Source organism: Arachis hypogaea, chromosome 4 (assembly GCF_003086295.3).
Source record: "Arachis hypogaea cultivar Tifrunner chromosome 4, arahy.Tifrunner.gnm2.J5K5, whole genome shotgun sequence".
Classification (NCBI taxonomy): Eukaryota; Viridiplantae; Streptophyta; class Magnoliopsida; order Fabales; family Fabaceae; genus Arachis; species Arachis hypogaea.
The window spans coordinates 96,931,633-96,954,699 of record NC_092039.1 but is presented as its reverse complement, the minus strand read 5'-3'; the positions used below and the strand labels follow the sequence as shown (position 1 = coordinate 96,954,699).

The 23,067-nt window shown below is 39.9% G+C and overlaps 1 non-coding gene across 1 annotated transcript; it reads left to right on the top strand.

Annotated features, from left to right (window-relative positions):
- Positions 1 to 22,912: 22,912 nt before the first annotated feature.
- Positions 22,913 to 23,020, top strand: LOC112799362 (small nucleolar RNA R71). The gene has a single exon (XR_003200939.1). It is a non-coding gene; the product is annotated as a small nucleolar RNA R71 (small nucleolar RNA).
- Positions 23,021 to 23,067: the final 47 nt, after the last annotated feature.

Sequence of the window (23,067 nt, the reverse complement as noted above, 5' to 3'; positions counted from 1 at the left end):
CTACATCATTCTTCTATTCTTTTCATCTTCTACTCACATAAAGGAATCCCTATACTGTGACATAGAGGATTCCTCTTCTTTTCTGTTCTCTTCTTTTTCACATGAGCAGGAACAAGGATAAGGATACTCTTGTTGAAGCCGATCTTGAACCTGAAAAGAATCTGAAGAGGAAGCTAAGAGAAGCTAAAGCATAACTCTTTGGAGAGGATGATGAGCGGATAATTTATACGCTTTTTGGCATTGTTTTTACATAGTTTTTAGTATGATTTAGTTAGTTTTTAGTATATTTTTATTAGTTTTTAAGAAAAATTTATATTTCTGGACTTTACTATGAGTTTGTGTGTTTTTTTGTAATTTCAAGTATTTTCTGGCTGAAATTGAGGGACCTGAGCAAAAATCTGATTCAGAGGCTGACAAAGGACTGCAGATACTGTTGGATTCTAACCTCCCTGCACTCGAAATAGAATTTTTAGAGATACAAAAGTCCAAATAGCGCGCTCTCAACTGCGTTGGAAAGTAGACATCTAGAGCTTTCCAGAAATATATAATAGTTCATACTTTGCCAGAGTTTAGACGACGCAAACTGGCGTTTAACGCCAGCTTTCTGCCCTATTCTGGCGTTAAATGCCAGAAACAAGTTGCAAAGCAGAGTTAAACGCCAAAAACAAGTTACAAACTGGCATTTAACTCCAAGAAAGATCTCTACATGTGAAAGCTTCAATGCTCAGCCCATGCACACATCAAGTGGGCCCGGAAGTGGATTTCTGCATCATTTACTTATCTCTGTAAATCCTATAAACTAGTTTAGTATAAATAAAATTTTTTACTATTGTATTAGGGATCTTTGGACGAGCTTTTGGAACATCTTTGATCATTGTTAGTCCTTAGACATTGGGGGTTGGCCTCACGGCCATGCCTACCTTATTTTCACTTAGTATTTTCAACGGTGGAGTTTCTACACACCATAGATTAAGGTGTGGAGCTCTGCTGTTCTTCGAGTATTAATGCAAAGTACTACTGTTTTCTATTCAATTTATGCTTATTCTCATTCTAAGATATCCATTCGCACACAAGAACATGATGAATGTGATGATTATGTGACACTCATCACCATTCTCACTTATGAACGCGTGATTGACAACCACTTCCGTTCTACATGAAGACAAGCTTGAATGTATATCTCTTGGATTTCTAATCAACGATTCACATCGACTCCCCTCTGACAATGGGGCATCTGAATCCGAGATTAGAGTCTTCGTGGTATAGGCTAGAACCCATTGGCAGCATTCTTGAGATCTGGAAAGTCTAAACCTTGTCTGTGGTATTCCGAGTAGGATCTGGGAAGGGATGACTGTGACGAGCTTCAAACTCGCGATTGTAGGGCGTGGTGACAAACGGAAAAGGATAGTAAATCCTATTCCTACACGATCGAGAACCAACAGCTAATTAGCCATACGATATCTGTGCATGGTATTTTTCATCCGTGACGAGCAATCCGACAGTTGATTAGCCGTACAGAAACCGTAGTGGACCATTTTCACTAAGAGGACGGGAAGTAGTGATGAGAGAACTTTCGCGTGGTCTAGAATTCAGAATAAATTCCCGTTGCAAGTATAGCTTCTAAACCAACAAAAGTCATTTCATACAAACGTTTTGGTAGTCACAAGTAACAAACCCCTTTGAAATTGATAACCGAGTATTTAAACCTCGGGTCGTCTTCTCAAGGAATTGCAAGGAGGTATGTTCTTATTATTGGTTATGAAAAAAGTGTGTTTTGGGGTTTTGGATTAAGGTAAAAAGTTAGCTGAATGACAAGTAAAATAAAATAATAATAATAACTGAAAAATAAACCTTTGGCAAGGTACAAGAACTGGAAGTCCTATCCTTATCAATTATGATGAGAGTTGGATTTTAATCCCACTTAGTTAACCTTTACTAAACAAGGGAAGGTCAAGTGGACTAATTAATTTGATACCTAAAGTCCTAGTCTTTCCTTTGGAATGGCTAGAGTTATTGGAACTCAAATTAATTAGCAACTCCCAATTTCAACCACTGCTTTATTTGACAGCTCAAGCGTCACCAATTACTCAACCAAAGCCAAAAGGGAAAAATCCAAATTATTTATATTATAAATAAAAGAAACAAATCATAGATCTGAAAATACCTCAAATTATATTAAATATAAAATCAATCCAAACATAAAGAGTTCATAAACTAAATTGAGAAAATAAAAGGAATATTGAACCTGTGATTGAAGAAGATGAATTCCTAATCCTAATCCTAATCCTAAGAGAGAGGAGAGAACCTCTCTCTCTAAAAACTACATCTAATCCTAAAATTATGAATTATCAGAGCATGATCATAAATGGATGCATTCCCCCACTTTATAGCCTCTAATCTGTGTTTTTCGTGCCAAAAACTGGGTAAAAAATAGCCCAGAAATCGCCCCTTGCATATTCTGGTACGTTCAGGTCGCGGGCAAGTGACGCGGAGGCGTCGCCCACGCGGCCGCGCGGATTGAAGTTTGCAGATGCGACGCATCTGCGTGGATCACGCGTTCGCATCGCCTAGCGTCAGGGCAACTATGGCATATTATATATCAAATCGAAGCCCCAGACGTTAGCTTTCCAATGCAACTGGAACCGCGTCCTTTGGACCTCTGTAGCTAAAGTTATAGCCGTTTGAGTGTGAAGAGGTCAGACTGGACAACTTAACAACTTCTTCAACCTCTTGTATTCCTTCCACTTTTGCATGCTTCCTTTCCATCCTCCAAACCATTCCTGCCCTATAATATCTGAAAACACTTAACACACATATCAAGGCATCTAATGCTAATAAGAGAGGATTAATAATAAGAAATATAAGATCAAAGAAGCATGTTTTCAATCATAGCACAAAATCAGGAAGGAAAATGTAAAACATGCGAATTGTATGAATAAGTGAGTAAAGAGTTGATAAAAACCACTCAATTGAGCATAAGATAAACCATAAATAGTGGTTTATCAACCTCCCCATACTTAAACAATAGCATGTCCTCATGATAAGCTCAAGAGAAACTATAAAGAGATGAAGAGGAATGATAGAATGTATGAGATGCAACCTATGAATGCAACTAAATGCAAAATGTTTCTACCTACTTGGTTAAAAATAAATAAGTTCTCCAAGACAAACATAAATCAGATTTCACTAATTCAAATCATACAGTCAAAACAAGTAAACTTGTAAGAAGATAGCTCATGAAAGCAGGGAACATAGAATCAAGCATTGAACCCTCACTGGTAGTGTATATGCGCTCAAATCTCTCAAGTGTCTAGGGTCAATCTCTCTACTCTTCTCTAATCATGCTTTCTAAAACTTTGTTCTTCATCTAACCAATCAACAAATATTTAGTATACTAATGCAAACATTATGAGGTCTTTTCAGGGTTGTTATGGGGCTGAGGTAAAGGTAGGGATATATATATATATATATATATATATATATATATATATATATATAAGGCTAAGTGAGCTAACTAAGTGAATCCTTGATTAGTCTAAGATCTCACCTAACATACATACTTTGTAAAGCAAAGCTTCTTTACCTATTCTCCCATATTTTTCCCACTTTTGATGTTACATGCTCATGCATTAGTTTTAATTTTGTCCCATGTGCATTGCTTTATTTTGCATTTGGGGAATTCTTTTGTATCCCCTTTATTCAAATACTGAATTATATATATATATTTTTTAATGCACATGGTAATTCAATTATTTTGATTTCACATGAGCATGCTTTCCAAAAATTTTATTTTGAATTATTTCATTCTTTTCAACTTCCCACCCTTTGTTTTTTATCATCCATGTTTCCAATAGGTTTCCCACACTTAAACAATTACACAATTTTTATCTTAAGCTAACCAAGGATTCAACTTGGAATTTTAAATTTATTTTTCTGCTTAAGGCTAGTGTTGTGGTTTATAGAATAAGAGGGAATTAAAGGCTCAAGGGGGCTAACAAGGGTGATGTAAAAGGTAGGCTAATTTTGGGATAAGTGAGCTAGAATCAAACAATGGCCTCAATCATATGCAAGCATGTAAATATATTAAATATTGGACATATAGAATGGAACAAAGCAAAGATTACAATTATAGAAAAGAAAACACACAAGAATAAAACTTTATGGTTAAATAATGTAACCATGTAAATAAGCTCAAAATCTCACAGGTTGTGTGTTTTTTGGCTCAAAAACCATGTTCCAAATAAAACTTCAAACAAATTTAACGCAAAAATTTTCAATTTAAATTAGTGAAATTTTTCAAAAATAGGATCTTAAAAAGAAACTTATTATTTTAACCAAGCAGTAGCTAAATGCATAAAATCAAACAAACATGTAATTAAACATGCAAATGCAATAATGAACAAACAAAGAAAATAAAATAATGGTGTTGAAAAGAAGAAAATAGCTAACCCATGGAGATCGGTATCGACCTCCCCACACTTAAAGATTGCACCGTCCTCGGTGCATGCTAAGATATACAAGTGGACGGGTTGCTTCAACTGGGGCTCTTTTTGTTCCTTTCCTTGCCGGTGATTTGGGAGTAGCTTTCTCTTTATCCTTCTTGGTGGCCATCCTGAAAAGGGAAAAAGAAAGTAACTTTTAGAGCTAAGGGTTAGAGCAAGGAAGAGAGCGAGAAAGGTGGTAATCAATGCACAATAAAGAAGAATGACGTTAACACACGTTTATGAGTACATGTGAAAAGTCATCAATGGAAAATAGCTAGTGCATATGATAACAAGTGAATGCAAGGTGTTTATTGGCATGCTGGCAAAGGCATGAGTAGCATAGATCAAGCATTCAATGTCCAAGTTAGATTACCAAGTCTTTCAAACTAACATCATGTTTGTAATAATAATTATATTTAATTAATAAAATATAAAAAGGGTTTTGTGAAAAGCAAGCATTTATAGTAGTAGATTAAAAGAAATCTTAAAAATAGTGCACAATGCCATACAGGCGTTTTCACAAACACATAGCATGCATGGTAAATAAGCTATTTGAAAGTATTAAATTGAACATGCAAGCAACTCTTTAAAAAGTAATATATAATTGTCAAATAATCCACAAAAATATAGAAAAAACAATGACCCAAATAAAATTCCAACACCAATGAAAATAATGCAATGAGTGAAAGTATGCAATTAAGTAAAAGAAAATTAAAGATAAGAAGAATGAGAAGGGAAAGAAGGGAGGAGGAAGTAAGTAAGAAAGGAGGGAGGAAAAATTAGTATTCGGGAAGAAAAGATAAAATATTTTGGCATATTAGGTTAAGGTGTGCGACGCTGGCGACGCGGTCGCGTGGGTGACGCGGCCGCATGGTGCACAATAAGGTCAGGCGACGCGGACGCGTGGGTCACGCGATCGCGTCACTTGATTTGTGCTAGTGGCGCGAGTGCAGCCTCGCATTCGCACAACTCTTTGTTTGAATTGCATTTTGCCAAAAATCTGGGTGACGCGATCGCGTCCTTGGGCTTCTAGCACGAGTCCAGCCCAATTCCAGCACAACTTTCGGCCATGCACCTTTTTGACGTCGATTCTCGTGGCACGCGGCCGCGTGGGTGAGGCGGTCTCGTGGGAGGCCAAAGTTCCACATGACGCGGTCGCGTGGTGTCAAATTATGCTAATGGCGCGCCTCCAGCCACGCTCTCGCGTGACTCTCTGTTCAATTCTTTTCTTCCCAACGCACTAGTGACGCGGAGGCGTCAGCGACGCTGCCGCGTCGCGTGCGTGTTTTCCCTTTTTTTATTATGCAATTATGCAGTATGCAATATGCAGTGTTAATGTAGATGCTATGTAAACTTCCAGGTTCAATGAAAATAAAATAAAATAAAAAATAAACAACACGAAATAAAATTGAAAAAGAACGATCATACCATGGTGGGTTGTCTCCCACCTAGCACTTTTAGTTAAAGTCCTTAAGTTGGACCTTTGGTGAGCTCCCTGTTATGGTGGTTTATGCTTGTACTGATCCAGGAATCCCCACCAATGTTTGTACTTCTAGTAGCCTCCGGGGTCCCAAACAAGGCACAGAAAGCCTTCAAGCAAGTTAAAGCAAGTGACAAGGCCCCAAGAGTGTTGATTTCTAGATTGAATTCCGGGGTCCCAAATCTTGCTTTTGCACCCGTCTTCTTGTTGAGCAATATTGTTCCATCCGGGTGGCAAACTGTCTGAATTCTCACTGAAGCAGCCAGACAACTTCCTAGACCCATTCAGTTGAGCTTTACACCAACCTTTGCATTTAAATGTTGAGCACACAACCATGTTGAACCTTGCAGGATAAATCTTATCACTGACCATCTTCTTCTTGCTTTTAATGCCACAGAGAGCTCTAAGTTGACCATCCGTCTCCAGTAGCCCATATTCAAGTGGTATTAGAAAGCTAAGGGATATGAATTTTACCCACTTGAATGTTGTGAAGGATGATCGGAACTTAGGGGGAGGGGTCTCCAATAACTTTGGTAAGGTGATTTCAAGCTCCACTCCCTTGTGCTCTTTGACAACTTCAACCTCTTTGCAAACTTCTTTGATTTCAACCTCTTCCTCTTGGTAGCTTTCTTCTAATTCAAACTCTTCTTCATTAATTACCAAGGGCATGGGAGGTTGTGCTTCTTCTTCTTTAATTTCCATATCTTAATCAACCTCTTCCAAGTCTTCAACTATGATATGCCTTGGAGGTTGTACACCCTCATCAGCATCAATTTCAAATACCTTGGAAGGAGGCTTTATGACTTGAATTTCCCATGGAGGTTCTGCATCTCCTAAGTCTTCAACCACTTCTTCCTCTTCAATAATTTCGGCTTCCTCCATTTGTTCCAGTACAAATTCATGCTCCTTACTGTCCACTGGAGTTTCTAGTATCTCCTTCATGCTATGTTCTTCATTAGATTGTCCGCATGAAGCCATGGGAGCTCCTTGAGTGTCCGAACGTCTGGAAGGTAATTGATTTATTGCTTGCTCCAATTGATGAAGGGTTGCATGAAATTGATCTACTGTTTCCTTGAAATGACCCCTTGACTCTTGTTCCTTCTTGATGATTACCTTTTCATGACAACTCCCTTCAATTGCTCCTTCATCTTCAAGGGTCTCTTCTACCTTCACCTTTAGTGCCTCCTCTAGCTTCTTATGAAGTATGGATTCGCGAAGATGATCCCTTCTCTCTTGTTCCATGTCAATAGTATCATTGGGATCATGTTGCTCTTGGATTGATGGATGTGGGTGCTCTTCCATGGATGGTGGTGATGGGATGGGTGGATCATTATGTGGTTGAGATGGAAGTGCATTGGAGCTTGAGGGTTGAATATTGAAGGTATTTGGTGGTCCGATTTGGTTGACGAGAGCTTGTATAGTAGAGTTTAGATCAACAAATGCTTTCTCCATGGAGGTTTGGGGTGGATAGGAGGGTTCATTCGTTGGGAGAAAGGGTTCATGGTAGGAAGGTGGTTCATCTTGATACTGATAAGGAGATAGTGTATATTGAGGTGGTGGTTCTGTGTATGGTTCATTTGGCTCATAAAGTGGTCGGTATGGTGGATATGGGTTAGGGTCATATGGAGGTGAATGGTGGGAAGGGGCTTGTGAGTATGGTGGTCCAAAGTCATGTTGAGGATATCTATCATTTTTGTATGCATTGCAGAATGGTCTTCATCCAAGATATCTTGGAAGGTGTTGTTGCCTAAAGGGTTGATCAGATCCTCTTAGCTCCGTCCATCTTTGATTGCTTTGACCTTGATGCATATTCCTGTTCTCATTATAGTGTCCATTCCTAACAATAACGTTGGAATCAAACTTGAAGCCAGAGGGGTGAGAATTCATAGTAGCAGAAAAAAAGAAGAAACAAAAACTAACAAAAAGAAAATATTTTGAAAAAGATAAGATTTTGAAAAAGATAAGATAGGATTTTGAAAAAGATATGATTTTTTTTAAAAATATTTACAATAACCGATAATAAGGCACACATTTGCAATTTCCGGCAACAGCGCCATTTTGATGAGAGAACTTTTGCGTGGTCTAGAATTCAGAATAAATTCCCATTGCAAGTATAGCTTCTAAACCAACAAAAGTCCTTTCATACAAACTTTTTGGTTGTCACAAGTAACAAACCCCTTTGAAATTGATAACCGAGAATTTAAACCTCGGGTCGTCTTCTCAAGGAATTGCAGGGAGGTATGTTCTTATTATTGATTATGAAAAAAGTGTGTTTTGAGGTTTTGGATTAAGGTAAAAAGTTAGTTGAATGACAAGTAAAAAAAATAATAATAATAACTGGAAATTAAACCTTTGGCAAGGTACAAGAACTGGAAGTCCTATCCTTATCAATTGTGATGAGAATTGGATTTTAATCCCACTTAGTTAACCTTTACTAAACAAGGGAAGGTCAAGTGGACTAATTAATTTGATACCTAAAGTCCTAGTCTTTCCTTTGGAAAGGCTAGAGTTATTGGAACTCAAATTAATTAGCAACTCCCAATTTCAACCACTGCTTTATTTGACAGCTCAAGCATCACCAATTACTCAACCAAAGCCAAAAGGGAAAAATCCAAATTATTTGTATTATAAATAAAAGAAACAAATCATAGATCTGAAAATACCTCAAATTATATTAAATATAAAATCAATCCAAACATAAAGAGTTCATTGACGTTAGGATTTTTGCTAGTAAAGAATTTTATAAAAATAGTCGCGTTGTAGATATAGATTCTAAACCAACAGAAATCCCTTCGTGCAAACGTTTTGGTTGTCACAAGTAACAAACCCCTTTAAAATTGATAACCGAGTATTTAAACCTCGGGTCGTCTTCTCAAGGAACTGCAGAGAAGTATGTTCTTATTATTGGTTATGCAAAGGTATGTTTTGGGGTTTTGGATTAAGGTAAAAGGTTAGTTGAATGACAAGTAAAATAAAATAATAATAACTGTAAAATAAACTCTTGGCAAAGTATGAGAACTGGAAGTCCTATCCTAGTTATCCTTATCAATTGTGATGAGAATTTGAGTTTTCTCCTACTTTGTTAACCTCTAACTATGAAGGTAAGTTAAGTAGATGAATTAATTCGAATCCTCAAGTCCCAGTCTTTTCTTGGGAAAAGTTAGAGTTATTGGATCTCGAATCAATTCTTGAAGAATTTCAATTTTCAATCAACAATGAGTTTGATAACCCAAGAGTCACCAATTAATCAACCAAAGCCAAGAATGTAGAAAGCTAAATTAAAATCATAAATATCTGGAATACCTCAAATAACATATATTCGAAGCAATGAAATCTAACATGGAAAAGTTCATAGGCCAATTGGGCAACATAAATCAAATACAAATAAAAGCATTAAAGTATCTCAAAGTAGAAGAGAAGTCAAAATAAAGAAATATTGAACCTGATGTGAAGATGAGATAAATTCCTAATTTCTAAAAATCCTAATCCTAAATTCTAAGAGAGAGGAGAGAGCCTCTCTCTCTAAAAACTACATCTAAAACATGAAAAGTGAATTATGAGAGCCTAATCTGAAGTCCCCTTCATTCCTCCACTTTGCAGCCTTTAATCCGTGTTTTCTAGGCTTGAAAATGGGCCGAAAATAGCCCAGGATTCACTGTTTGCGAATTCTGCCACGCTGATTTTTGCAGATGCGACGCGTCTGTGTGGATGACGCGTTCGCGTCACCTATCTGTATGGCCATGGTGCACGAAATTGCAATCACACTTTTGCAACCCCGCACAACTAACCAGCAAGTGCACTGGGTCGTCCAAGTAATACCTTACGTGAGTAAGGGTCGATCCCACGGAGATTGTCGGCTTGAAGCAAGCTATGGTTATCTTGTAAATCTTAGTCAGGATATCAGAAATTATCAGGATTGATTGTGAAAATCAAAAGAACATGAAATAAGTACTTGTTTTGTAGTAATGGAGAACAGGTTAAGGTTTTGGAGATGCTCCATCTTCTGAATCTCTGCTTTCCTACTGTCTTCTTCTTCAAGCACGCAAGGCTCCTTCCATGGCAAGCTGTATGCAAGGGTTTCACCGTTGTCAGTGGCTACCTCCCATCCTCTCAGTGGAAATGTTCAACGCACCCTGTCACGGCACGGCTATCCATCTGTCGGTTCTCAATCAGGCCGGAATAGAATCCAGTGATTCTTTTGCATCTGTCACTAACGCCCCGCCTTCAGGAGTTTGAAGCTCGTCACAGTCATTCAATCATTGAATCCTACTCAGAATACCACAGACAAGGTTTAGACCTTCCGGATTCTCTTGAATGCCGCCATCAGTTCTAGCTTATACCACGAAGATTCCGATTAAAGAATCCAAGAGATATCTACTTAATCTAAGGTAGAACGGAGGTGGTTGTCAGGCACACATTCATAGTTGAGAATGATGATGATTGTCACGGATCATCACATTCATCCAGTTTAAGAACAAGTAATATCTTGGAATGGAAGCAAGCATGATTGAATGAAAAACAGTAGTAATTGCATTAATCCATCAAGACATAGCAGAGCTCCTCACCCCCAACCATGGGGTTTAGAGACTCATGCCGTGGAAAGTACACAAAGAAACGTGTAATGTGTCATGAGTTACAGATACAATGTCAAAAGATCCTATTAATAGTAAACTAGTAACCTAGGGTATACAAAAATGAGTAAATGACGTAAAAATCCACTTCTGGGTCCACTTAGTGTGTGCTTGGGCTGAGCAATGAAGCATTTTTGTGTAGAGACCTTTTCTGGAGTTAAACGCCAGCTTTTATGCCAGTTTGGGCTTTTAACTCCAAGTTTTATGCCAGTTCCAGCGTTAAACGCTGGAAATTCTGAGGCTGATTTGCCACGCCGGTTTGGGCCATCAAATCTTGGGCAACGTATGGACTATTATACATTGCTGGAAAGCCCAGGATGTCTACTTTCCAACGCCGTTGAGAGCGCACCAATTGGGCTTCTGTAGCTCCAGAAAATCCACTTCGAGTGCAGGGAGGTCAGAATCCAACAGCATCTGCAGTCCTTTTCAGTCTCTGAATCAGATTTTTGCTCAGGACCCTCAATTTCAGCCAGAAAATACCTGAAATCACAGAAAAACACACAAACTCATAGTAAAGTCTAGAAAAATGAATTTTAACTAAAAACTAATAAAAATATACTGAAAACTAACTAGATCATACCAAAAACATACTAAAACAATGCCAAAAAGCGTATAAATTATCCGCTCATCACAACACCAAACTTAAATTGTTGCTTGTCCCCAAGCAACTGAAAATCAAAATAGGATAAAAAGAAGAGAATATACTATAGACTCCAAAATATCAAGGAAACTTAGCTCCAATTAGATGAGCGGGACTAGTAGCTTTTTGCCTCCGAACAGTTTTGGCATCTCACTCTATCCTTTGAAGTTCAAAATGATTAGCATCTATAGGAACTCAGAACTCAGATAGTGTTATTGATTCTCCTAGTTAAGTATAATTATTCTTGAACATAGCTAGTGTATGAGTCTTGGCTGTGGCCCAAAGCACTCTGTTTTCCAGTATTACCACCGGATACATACATGCCACAGACACATAATTGGGTGAACCTTTTCAGATTGTGACCCAGCTTTGCTAGAGTCCCCAATTAGAGGTGTCCAGGGTTCTTAAGCACACTCTTTTTGCCTTGGATCACAACTTTATTTCTTTCTTTTTCTTTTTCTTTCTTTCTTCTCTCTTTTTTTTTCGAAATTTTTTTTTGTATCCACTGCTTTTTCTTGCTTCAAGAATCAATTAGATGATTTTTTTTAGATCCTCAATAACAGTTCTCTTTTTCATCATTCTTTCAAGAGCCAACAATTTTTAACATTCTCAAAACAAAAAATTCAAGAGACATATGCACTGTTCAAGCATTCATTCGGAAAACAAAAATTATTGTCACCACATCAAACTAATTCAACTAGTTTCAAGGATAAATTTCGAAATCCTGTACTTCTTGTTCTTTTGTGATTAAAGCATTTTTCATTTAAGAGAGGTGATGGATTCATAGGACATTCATAGCTTTAAGACATGAATTTTAAATTTTATTAGTTATGAATTAAGAACATGACTCAAAGATAGATATAAGATGAGACTAAAAAAATAGAAAACAAAAATTTAAACTAGGCTCCTAATAATAGAGGTTTTCACAGAGTTAGGACTCAACAACCTTGATTTTGAGAAGTGGATGCTCCCTCAAATTGAGGGGAGAATTTCTGGCGTTTCAGCTCTTGGAGTTCACGCCCCTGCTTCTCTTGTTCCTTCAGCAATTTGCAGAGCATGCAGTTCTGATTCTGCTGTTCTTCCTTAAGTTGCTCCATAGTCTCTTGCAACTTGGTGATAGATGCTTCTAGGCTGGCCCAGTAGCCAATTTCAGGGAATTCAGGGAGGAACTCCTGCGCCCTCCTTTTGATAGAGTTGTCTTGCATTTGTCCTTCCATTGACTTCTTGGTGATTGGATGTTCAATGGGTATGAATTCATCTACTCCCATCTTCACCCCAGCCTCTTTACAGAGCAAGGAGATCAAGCTTGGGTAAGCCAATTTGGCTTCAGTGGAATTCTTATTTGCAATTGTGTAGATCTCACAAGCAAGCACATGATGAACCTCCACTTCTTTTCCAAGCATAATGCAATGAATCATCACTGCTCTCTTGATGGTGACCTCAGAACAGTTGCTAGTGGGCAGTATGGAACACCCAATAAAGTCTAGCCAACCTCTTGCAATTGGTTTGAGGTCTCCACTCTTGAGTTGGTTTGGGACACCCTTTGAATTGGTTATCCACTTAGTTCCAGGGAGGCATATGTCCTCTAGAACTTGATCCAACCCTTTATCTGCTCTCACCATTCTCCTATTAAAGGATTCAGGATCATCCTGCAGTTGAGGCAACTTGAAGATTTCTCTTATTTTGTCCAGATGGAAGTACATAACTTTCCCTCTGACCATGGTTCTGTAGGTATGGTAAGCAGTTCCAGTCATTCTCTGCTTATCTGTTAGCCACAGATTTGAGTAGAATTCCTGAACCATATTCCTTCCAACCTTTATCTCAGGATTGGTTAGAACTTCCCATCCTCTGTTTCGAATTTGCTCTTGGATCCCCGGATATTCATCTTCTTTCAGATCAAATTTAACTTCCGGGATCACTGACCTCAGACCCATTATTTTGTGATAATGGTCTTCATGTTCTTTGGTTAAGAAATTCTCTTGATTCCAAAGATTCTTTGGATTATTCTCTTTCTTTCCTCTTAAATTGGTTTGTTTTCCCTTAGGAGCCATGATCTTGATGAATCTTGGCTTAGTGATCACGGAAAAGCACACCAAACTTAGAGGTTTGCTTGTCCTCAAGCAAAAGAAAGGAAAGAAGAGAGTGAGAGGAGGAGCAAATTCGAATGGTGTGGGGCAATGAGGGGGCTGAACGTGTATTTATAAAGTGGGGAGGAGAGATTTCGAAAAAAAGAAAAATTTGAAAGGAGATTTGAGAAGATATGGAAAGAATTTGAGAGAAGGGTGAGTTTTTGAACAAGATTTGGGATTGATTTGAGAGATTTGAAGAGTGATTTTAGATTTTTGAAGATTTGAAAGTGAATGATGAAAGGTTGAGATGTATTTATGTAGAAAAGTACGATTAAGAAAAGGAAAATTTGAAGAAAATTTGATTGGAAATCAAAATCTTGGTTCCCCACCTTTCTGGCGTTAAACGCCCAGAATGGCACCCATTCTGGCATTTAACGCCCATTTGTTGCCCCTTGTGGGCGTTTAACGCCCAGCCAGGTGCCCTGGCTGGCGTTAAACGCCAGAATTCCTTTATCACTGGGCGTTTTTCTAAAACGCCCAGGATGCTGCACACCTGGCGTTAAATGCCCAGAATGGTGCCCATTCTGGCGTTTAACGCCCAAAATGGTACCTTTACTGGCGTTAAACGCCCAGAATGGTGCCCATTCTGGCGTTTAACGCCCAAAATACCCCTTACTGGCGTTTTTTTGCCAGTAAGCTCTTTTTCTCTGCTTTTTGCGTTGAATCCTTCTGTAACTCTGTGAATTCCTTCATTTTTGATACTTGCCTTTGTAAAAACAAAACATATAACCTGCTAATGACTGGGTTGCCTCCCAGCAAGCGCTTCTTTACTGTCTTTAGCTGGACCTTTACTGAGAATCACTCAAGTCTCAGTTTTGAGCATTCCTGCTCAAAATTGCCTTCAAGATAATGCTTGATTCTCTGTCCATTAATAATGAACTTTCTGTCAGAATCAATATCCTGAAGCTCAACATATCCATATGGTGATACTCCTGTAATCACATACGGACCCCTCCACCGGGATTTGAGTTTTCCTGGAAACAATCTGAGCCTAGAGTTGAAGAGCAGGACTTTTTGTCCCGGCTCAAAGACTCTGGATGACAGCTTCTTGTCATGCCACTTCTTTGCCTTTTTCTTATAAATTTTTGCATTTTCAAAGGCATTGAGTCTGAACTCTTCTAGCTCATTTAACTGGAGCAATCTTTTTTCACCAGCTAACTGAGCATCCATGTTTAGGAATCTGGTTGCCCAGTAGGCTTTATGTTCCAGTTCCACGGGCAGATGACAGGCCTTCCCATACACCAGTTGGTATGGAGAGGTTCCTATAGGAGTCTTGAATGCTGTTCTGTATGCCCACAGAGCATCATCCAAGCTCTTTGCCCAATCCTTTCTTTGGGCTATCACAGTCCGTTCCAGGATTCTTTTTAGCTCTCTGTTAGAGACTTCAGCTTGCCCATTTGTCTGTGGATGATATGGAGTTGCCACTTTGTGGCTAATTCCATATCTAACCATAGCAGAGTATAGCTGTCTATTGCAGAAATGAGTGCCCCCGTCACTGATTAGTACTATGGGAACACCAAATCTGCTGAAGATGTGTTTCTGGAGGAATTTCAACACGGTCTTGGTATCATTAGTGGGTGTAGCAATTGCTTCTACCCACTTAGATACATAGTCTACTGCCACCAGAATGTAAGTGTTTGAGTATGATGGTGGGAATGGACCCATGAAGTCAATTCCCCATACATCAAACAATTCTATCTCTAATATCCCTTGTTGAGGCATGGCATATCCGTGAGGTAAGTTACCAGCTCTTTGGCAACTGTCACAGTTACGCACAAACTCTCGGGCATCTTTATAGAGAGTAGGCCAGTAGAAGCCACATTGGAGGACTTTAGTGGCTGTTCGCTCACTTCCAAAATGTCCTCCATACTGTGATCCATGGCAGTGCCATAGGATCCTTTGTGCTTCTTCTCTGGGTACACATCTGCGGATCATTTCGTCTGCACATCTCTTAAAGAGATATGGTTTATCCCAGAGGTAGTACTTGGCATCTGAAATTAATTTCTTTCTTTGCACTCTACTGTACTCTTGGGGTATGAACCTCACAGCTTTATAATTTGCAATATCTGCAAACCATGGAGCTTCCTGAATGGCAAAGAGTTGCTCATCTGGGAAGGTCTCAAAGATCTCAGTAGAAGGGAGGGACGCCCCAGCTACTGGTTCTATTCGGGACAGATGATCAGCTACTTGGTTCTCTGTCCCTTTTCTGTCTCTTATTTCTATATCAAACTCTTGCAGAAGCAACACCCATCTGATAAGCCTGGGTTTTGAATCCTGCTTTGTGAGTAAGTATTTAAGAGCAGCATGGTCAGTGTACACAACCACTTTGGACCCCACTAGATAGGATCTAAACTTGTCAATGGCATAGACCACTGTAAGTAACTCTTTTTCTGTGGTTGTGTAATTCTTCTGTGCGTCATTTAGAACACGGCTGGCATAATAAATGACGTGCAGAAGCTTGTTATGCCTCTGTCCCAACACTGCACCAATGGCATGGTCACTGGCATCACACATTAGTTCAAATGGCAATGTCCAATCTGGTGCAGAGATGACTGGTGCTGTGACCAGCTTAGCTTTCAGGGTCTCAAATGCCTGCAGACATTGTGTGTCAAACACAAATGGTGTGTCAGCAGCTAGCAGGTTACTCAAAAAGGTTTTGCAATTTTCGAAAAATCCTTTATAAACCTTCTGTAGAATCCTGCATGCCCCAGAAAGCTTCTGATTGCCTTAACATTGGCAGGTGGTGGTAATTTTTCAATTACCTCTACCTTTGCCTTATCCACCTCTATTCCCCTGCTTGAAATTTTGTGCCCAAGGACAATTCCTTCAGTCACCATAAAGTAACATTTCTCCCAGTTTAAAACCAGGTTAGTCTCTTGGCACCTTTTCAGGACAAGTGCTAGGTGATTAAGACAGGAGCTGAATGAGTCTCCATATACTGAGAAGTCATCCATGAAGACTTCCAGGAATTTCTCCACCATATCAGAGAAGATGGATAACATGCATCTCTGAAAGGTTACAGGAGCATTACACATACCAAAAGGCATCCTCCTGTAGGCAAAAACGCCAGAAGGGCAAGTAAATGCTGTTTTCTCTTGGTCCTGAGGATCTACTGCAATTTGGTTGTAACCTGAATAGCCATCCAAAAAGCAGTAATAATCATGACCAGCTAGTCTTTCTAGCATTTGGTCTATGAATGGTAAAGGAAAATGATCCTTTCTGGTGGCTGTTGGTGCGCGAAATTGTGAACAATACTTTTTCACAACTCTCATAATCCCCAGTCATGAACCCCAAAAACTTGGTGTTCAATACCATGGCATTACACAACTTCGCACAACTAACCAGCAAGTGCACTGGGTCGTCCAAGTAATAAACCTTACGCGAGTAAGGGTCGATCCCACGGAGATTGTTAGTATTGAAGCAAGCTATGGTCATCTTATAAATCTTAGTCAGGCAAACTCAAATGGTAATGGTGATAAACGAAAATAACAAAAAGGTAAAGATAGAGATACTTATGTAATTCATTGGTAGGAACTTCAGATAAGCGCATGAAGATGCCTTCCCTTCCGTCTCTCTGCTTTCCTACTGTCTTCATCCAATCCTTCTTATTCCTTTCCATGGCAAGCTTGTGTAGGGTTTCACTGTTGTCAATGGCTACCTCCCATCCTCTCAGTGAAAACGATTGCATATGCTCTGTCACAGCACGCGGAATTCAGCTGTCGGTTCTCGGTCAGGCCGGAATAGAATCCATCGATTCTTTTGCGTCTGTCACTAACGCCCCGCCTACTAGGAGTTTGAAGCACGTCACAGCCATTCAGTCATTGAATCCTACTCAGAATACCACAGACAAGGTTAGACCTTCCGGATTCTCTTGAATGCCGCCATCAGTTCTTGCCTATACCACGAAGACTCTGATCTCACGGAATGGTTGGCTCGTTTGTCAGGCGAGCACTCGGTTGTCAGGCGATCAACCATGCATCGTGCAATCAGGAATCCAAGAGATATTCACCCAATCGAAGGTAGAACGGAGGTGGTTGTCAGTCACACGTTCATAAGTGAGAATGATGATGAGTGTCACGGATCATCACATTCATCAAGTTGAAGAACAAGTGATATCTTAGAACAAGAACAAGCGGAATTGAATGGAAGAACAATAGTAATTGCATTAATACTCGAGGTACAGCAGAGCTCCACACCTTAATCTATGGTGTGTAGAAACTCCACCGTTGAAAATACATAAGAACAAGGTCTAGGCATGGCCGTGAGGCCAGCCTCCCAGTGATCTAAGATAGCATATGAATGAAGATAGCTACCAAAGTCTACAAATACAATAGTAAAAGGTCCTACTTATAGAGAACTAGTAGCCTAAGGTTTACAGAAATAAGTAAATGACATAAAAATCCACTTCCGGACCCACTTGGTGTGTGCTTGGGCTGAGCAATGAAGCATTTTCGTGTAGAGACTTCTCTTGGAGTTAAACGCCAGCTTTTATGCCAGTTTGGGCGTTTAACTCCCATTTGGGTGCCAGTTCCGGCGTTTAACGCTGGAATTCCTGAGGGTGACTTTGAATGCCGGTTTGGGCCATCAAATCTTGGGCAAAGTATGGACTATCATATATTGCTGAAAAGCCCAGGATGTCTACTTTCCAATGCCATTGAGAGTGCGCCAATTGGGCTTCTGTAGCTCCAGAAAATCCACTTCGAGTGCAGGGAGGTCAGAATCCAACAGCATCTGCAGTCCTTTTTAGTCTCTGAATCAGATTTTTGCTCAGGTCCCTCAATTTCAGCCAGAAAATACCTGAAATCACAGAAAAACATACAAACTCATAGTAAAGTCCAGAAAAGTGAATTTTAGCTAAAAACTAATAAAAATATACTAAAAACTAACTAGATCATACTAAAAACATACTAAAAACAATGCCAAAAAGCATACAAATTATCCGCTCATCACAACACCAAACTTAAATTGTTGCTTGTCCCCAAGCAACTGAAAATCAAATAAGATAAAAAGAAGAGAATATGCAATGAATCCCAAAAACATCTGTGAAGATCAGTATTAATTAGATGAGCGGGGCTTTTAGCTTTTTGCCTCTGAATAGTTTTGGCATCTCACTCTATCCTTTGAAATTCAGAATGATTGGCTTCTTTAGGAACTTAGAATCCAGATAGTGTTATTGATTCTCCTAGTAAAGTATGATGATTCTTGAACATAGCTACTTATTGAGTCTTGGCTGTGGCCCAAAGCACTCTGTCTTCCAGTATTACCACCGGATACATACATGCAACAGACACATAATTGGGTGAACCTTTTCAGATTGTGACTCAGCTTTGCTAAAGTCCCCAATTAGAGGTGTCCAGGGTTCTTAAGCACACTCTTATTTGCCTTGGATCACAACTTTATTTCTTTCTTTTCTCTCTTTTTTTTTCGTTTTCTCTTCTTTTTCTCTCTTTTTTTTTCGATTTTTTTTAATAGAAATGCTTTTTCTTGCTTCAAGAATCATTGTAATGATTTTTCAGATCCTCAGTAACATGTCTCCTTTTTCATCATTCTTTCAAGAGCCAACATTCATAAATCACAAATTCAAGATACATATGCACTGTTTAAGCATACATTCAGAGAACAAAAATATTGCCACCACATTAAAATAATTAAACTGTTATAAAATTCAGAATTCATGCAATTCTTTTTCTTTTTCAATTAAGCACGTTTTTATCCAAGAAAGGTGATGGATTCATAGGACATTCATAACTTTAAGGCATAGACACTAAGACACTAATGATCACAAGACACAAACATGGATAAACATAAGCATAAAATTCGAAAAACAGAAGAACAAAGAACAAGGAAATCAAAGAACGGGTCCACCTTAGTGATGGCGGCTCTTTCTTCCTCTTGAAGATCCTATGGAGTGCTTGAGCTCCTCAATGTCTCTTCCTTGTCTTTGTTGCTCCTCCCTCATGGTTCTTTGATCTTCTCTAATCTCATGAAGGATGATGGAGTGTTCTTGATGCTCCACCCTTAGTTGTCCCATGTTGGAACTCAACTCTCCTAGGGAGGTGTTTAATTGCTCCCAATAGTTTTGTGGAGGAAAGTGCATCCCTTGAGGAATCTCAGGGATCTCATGATGAGTGGGATCTCTTGTGTGCTCCATTCTTTTCTTAGTGATGGGCTTGTCCTCCTCAATGGGGGTGTCTCCCTCTATGTCAACTCCAACTGAATAACAGAGGTGACAAATGAGATGAGGAAAGGCTAACCTTGCCAAGGTAGAGGACTTGTCCGCCACCTTATAGAGTTCTTGGGCTATAACCTCATGAACCTCTATTTCTTCTCCAATCATGATGCTATGGATCATGATAGCCCGGTCTATGGTAACTTCGGACCGGTTGCTAGTGGGAATGATTGAGCGTTGGATGAACTCCAACCATCCTCTAGCCACGGGCTTGAGGTCATGCCTTCTCAATTGAACCGGCTTTCCTCTTGAATCTCTCTTCCATTGGGCGCCCTCTTCACATATGACTGCGAGGACTTGGTCCAACCTTTGATCAAAGTTGACCCTTCTAGTGTAAGGATGTTCATCTCCTTGCATCATAGGCAAGTTGAACGCCACCCTCACACTCTCCGGACTAAAATCCAAGTATTTCCCCCGAACCATAGTAAGATAATTCTTTGGATTTGGGTTCACACTTTGGTCATGGTTCTTGGTGATCCATGCATTGGCATAGAACTCTTGAACCATCAAGATTCCGACTTGTTGAATGGGGTTGGTAAGAACTTCCCAACCTCTTCTTCGGATCTCATGTCGGATCTCCGGATATTCACCCTTTTTGAGTGAAAAAGGGACCTCGGGGATCACCTTCTTCAAGGCCACAACTTCATAGAAGTGGTCTTGATGCACCCTTGAGATGAATCTTTCTATCTCCCATGACTCGGAGATGGAAGCTTTTGCCTTCCCTTTCCTCTTTCTAGAGGTTTCTCCGGCCTTGGATGCCATAAATGGTTATGGAAAAACAAAAAGCAATGCTTTTACCACACCAAACTTAAAATGTTTGCTCGTCCTCGAGCAAAAGAAGAAAGAAGAGAGTAGAAGAAGAAGAAATGAGGAGAAAGGGAATGGCTTTGTATTCGGCCAAAGGGGAGAGAAGTGGTGTTTAAGGTGTGTGAAAATGAAGGAGTGAAGGAGGGTTTATATAGGAGAGGGGGAGAGGGATGTTCGGCCATTTGAGGGTGGGTTTGGGTGGGAAAGTGGTTTGAATTTGAATGGTGGGGTAGGTGGGGTTTTATGAAGGATGGATGTGAGTGGTGAAGAGAAAGATGGGATTTAATAGGTGAGGGGTTTTTGGGGAAGAGGTGTTGAGGTGATTGGTGAAGAAGAGAGAGAGTGGTAGGGAAGGTGGGGATCCTGTGGGGTCCACAGATTCTGAGGTGTCAAGGAAAAGTCATCCCTGCACCAAATGGCATGCAAAATCACGTTTTGTGCCATTTCTGGCGTTAAACGCCAGGCTGGTGCCCATTTCTGGCGTTTAACGCCAGCTTCTTGCCCTTCTCTGGCGTTTAACGCCAGTCTGGTGCCCCTTTCTGGCGTTAAACGCCCAGAATGGTGCCAGACTGGGCATTAAACGCCCAACAGCTAACCTCACTGGCGTTTAAACGCCAGTAGGTGCGTCCTCCAGGGTGTGCTGTTTTTCTTCCTGTTTTTCATTCTGTTTTTGCTTTTTTCATTGATTTTGTGACTTCTCATGATCATCAACCTACAAAAAAGATAAAATAACAAAAGAAAATAGATAAAATATAACATTGGGTTGCCTCCCAACAAGCGCTTCTTTAATGTCAGTAGCTTGACAGAGGACTCTCATGGAGCCTCAGAATTGCTCAGAGCCATGTTGGAACCTCCCAACACCAAACTTAGAGTTTGAATGTGGGGGTTCAACACCAAACTTAGAGTTTGGTTGTGGCCTCCCAACACCAAACTTAGAGTTTGACTGTGGGGGCTCTGTTTGGCTCTGTTTTGAGAGAAGCTCTTCATGCTTCCTCTCCATGATGACAGAGGGATATCCTTGAGCCTTAAACACCAAGGGTTCTTCATTCACTTGAATGATCAATTCTCCTCTATCAGCATCAATCACAGCCTTTGATGTGGCTAGGAAGGGTCTGCCAAGGATGATGGATTCATCCATGCACTTTCCAGTTTCTAGGACTATGAAATCAGTAGGGATATAATGGTCTTCAACGTTAACCAGAACATCCTCTACAAGTCCATAGGCTTGTTTTCTTGAGTTGTCTGCCATCTCTAGTGAGATTTTTGCAGCTTGCACCTCAGAGATCCTTAACTTCTCCATTACAGAGAGGGGCATGAGGTTTACACTTGACCCTAAGTCACACAAGGCCTTCTTGAAGGTCATGGTGCCTATGGTACAAGGTATTGAAAACTTCCCAGGATCCTGTCTCTTTTGAGGCAGTTTCTGCCTAGACAAGTCATCCAGTTCTTTGGTGAGCAAAGGGGGTTCATCCTCCCAAGTCTCATTTCCAAATAACTTGTCATTTAGCTTCATGATTGCTCCAAGGTATTTAGCAACTCGCTCTTCAGTGACATACTCATCCTCTTCAGAGGAAGAATACTCATCAGAGCTCATGAATGGCAGAAGTAAGTCCAATGGAATCTCTATGGTCTCATTTTGAGCCTTAGATTCCCATGGTTCCTCATTGGGGAACTCATTGGAGGTCAGTGGACGCTCAGTGAGGTCTTCCTCAGTGGCGTTCACTGCCTCTCCTTCCTCCCAAAATTCGGCCATGTTGATGGCCTTGCACTCTCCTTTTGGATTTTCTTCTGCATTGCTTGGAAGAATACTAGGAGGGAGTTCAGTAATTTTCTTGCTCAACTGACCCACTTGTGCCCCCAAGTTTCTAATGGAGGACCTTGTTTCAGTCATGAAACTTTGAGTGGTTTTGATTAGATCAGAGACCATGGTTGCTAAGTCAGAGTTATTCTGCTTAGAACTCTTTGTCTGTTGCTGAGAAGATGATGGAAAAGGCTTGCTATTGCTAAACCTGTTTCTTCCACCATTATTGTTGTTGAAACCTTGTTGAGGTCTCTGTTGATCCTTCCATGAGAAATTTGGATGATTTCTCCATGAAGGATTATGGGTGTTTCCATAGGGTTCTCCCATGTAATTCACCTCTTCCATTGAAGGGTTCTCAGGATCATAGGCTTCTTCCTCAGATGAAGCCTCCTTAGTACTGCTTGGTGCATTTTGCATTCCAGACAGACTTTGAGAAATCATATTGACTTGTTGAGTCAATATTTTATTCTGAGCCAATATGGCATTCAGAGTGTCAATCTCAAGAACTCCTTTCTTCTGACTAGTCCCATTGTTCACAGGATTTCTTTCAGAAGTGTACATGAATTGGTTATTTGCAACCATTTCAATCAGTTCTTGAGCTTCAGTAGGCGTCTTCTTCAGATGAAGAGATCCTCCAGAAGAGCTATCCAAAGACATCTTGGATAGTTCAGAGAGACCATCATAGAAAATACCTATGATGCTCCATTCAGAAAGCATATCAGAAGGACACTTTCTGATTAATTGTTTGTATCTTTCCCAAGCTTCATAGAGGGATTCTCCTTCCTTCTGTCTGAAGGTTTGGACTTCCACTCTAAGCTTACTTAATTTTTGAGGTGGAAAGAACTTTGCCAAGAAGGCATTGACTA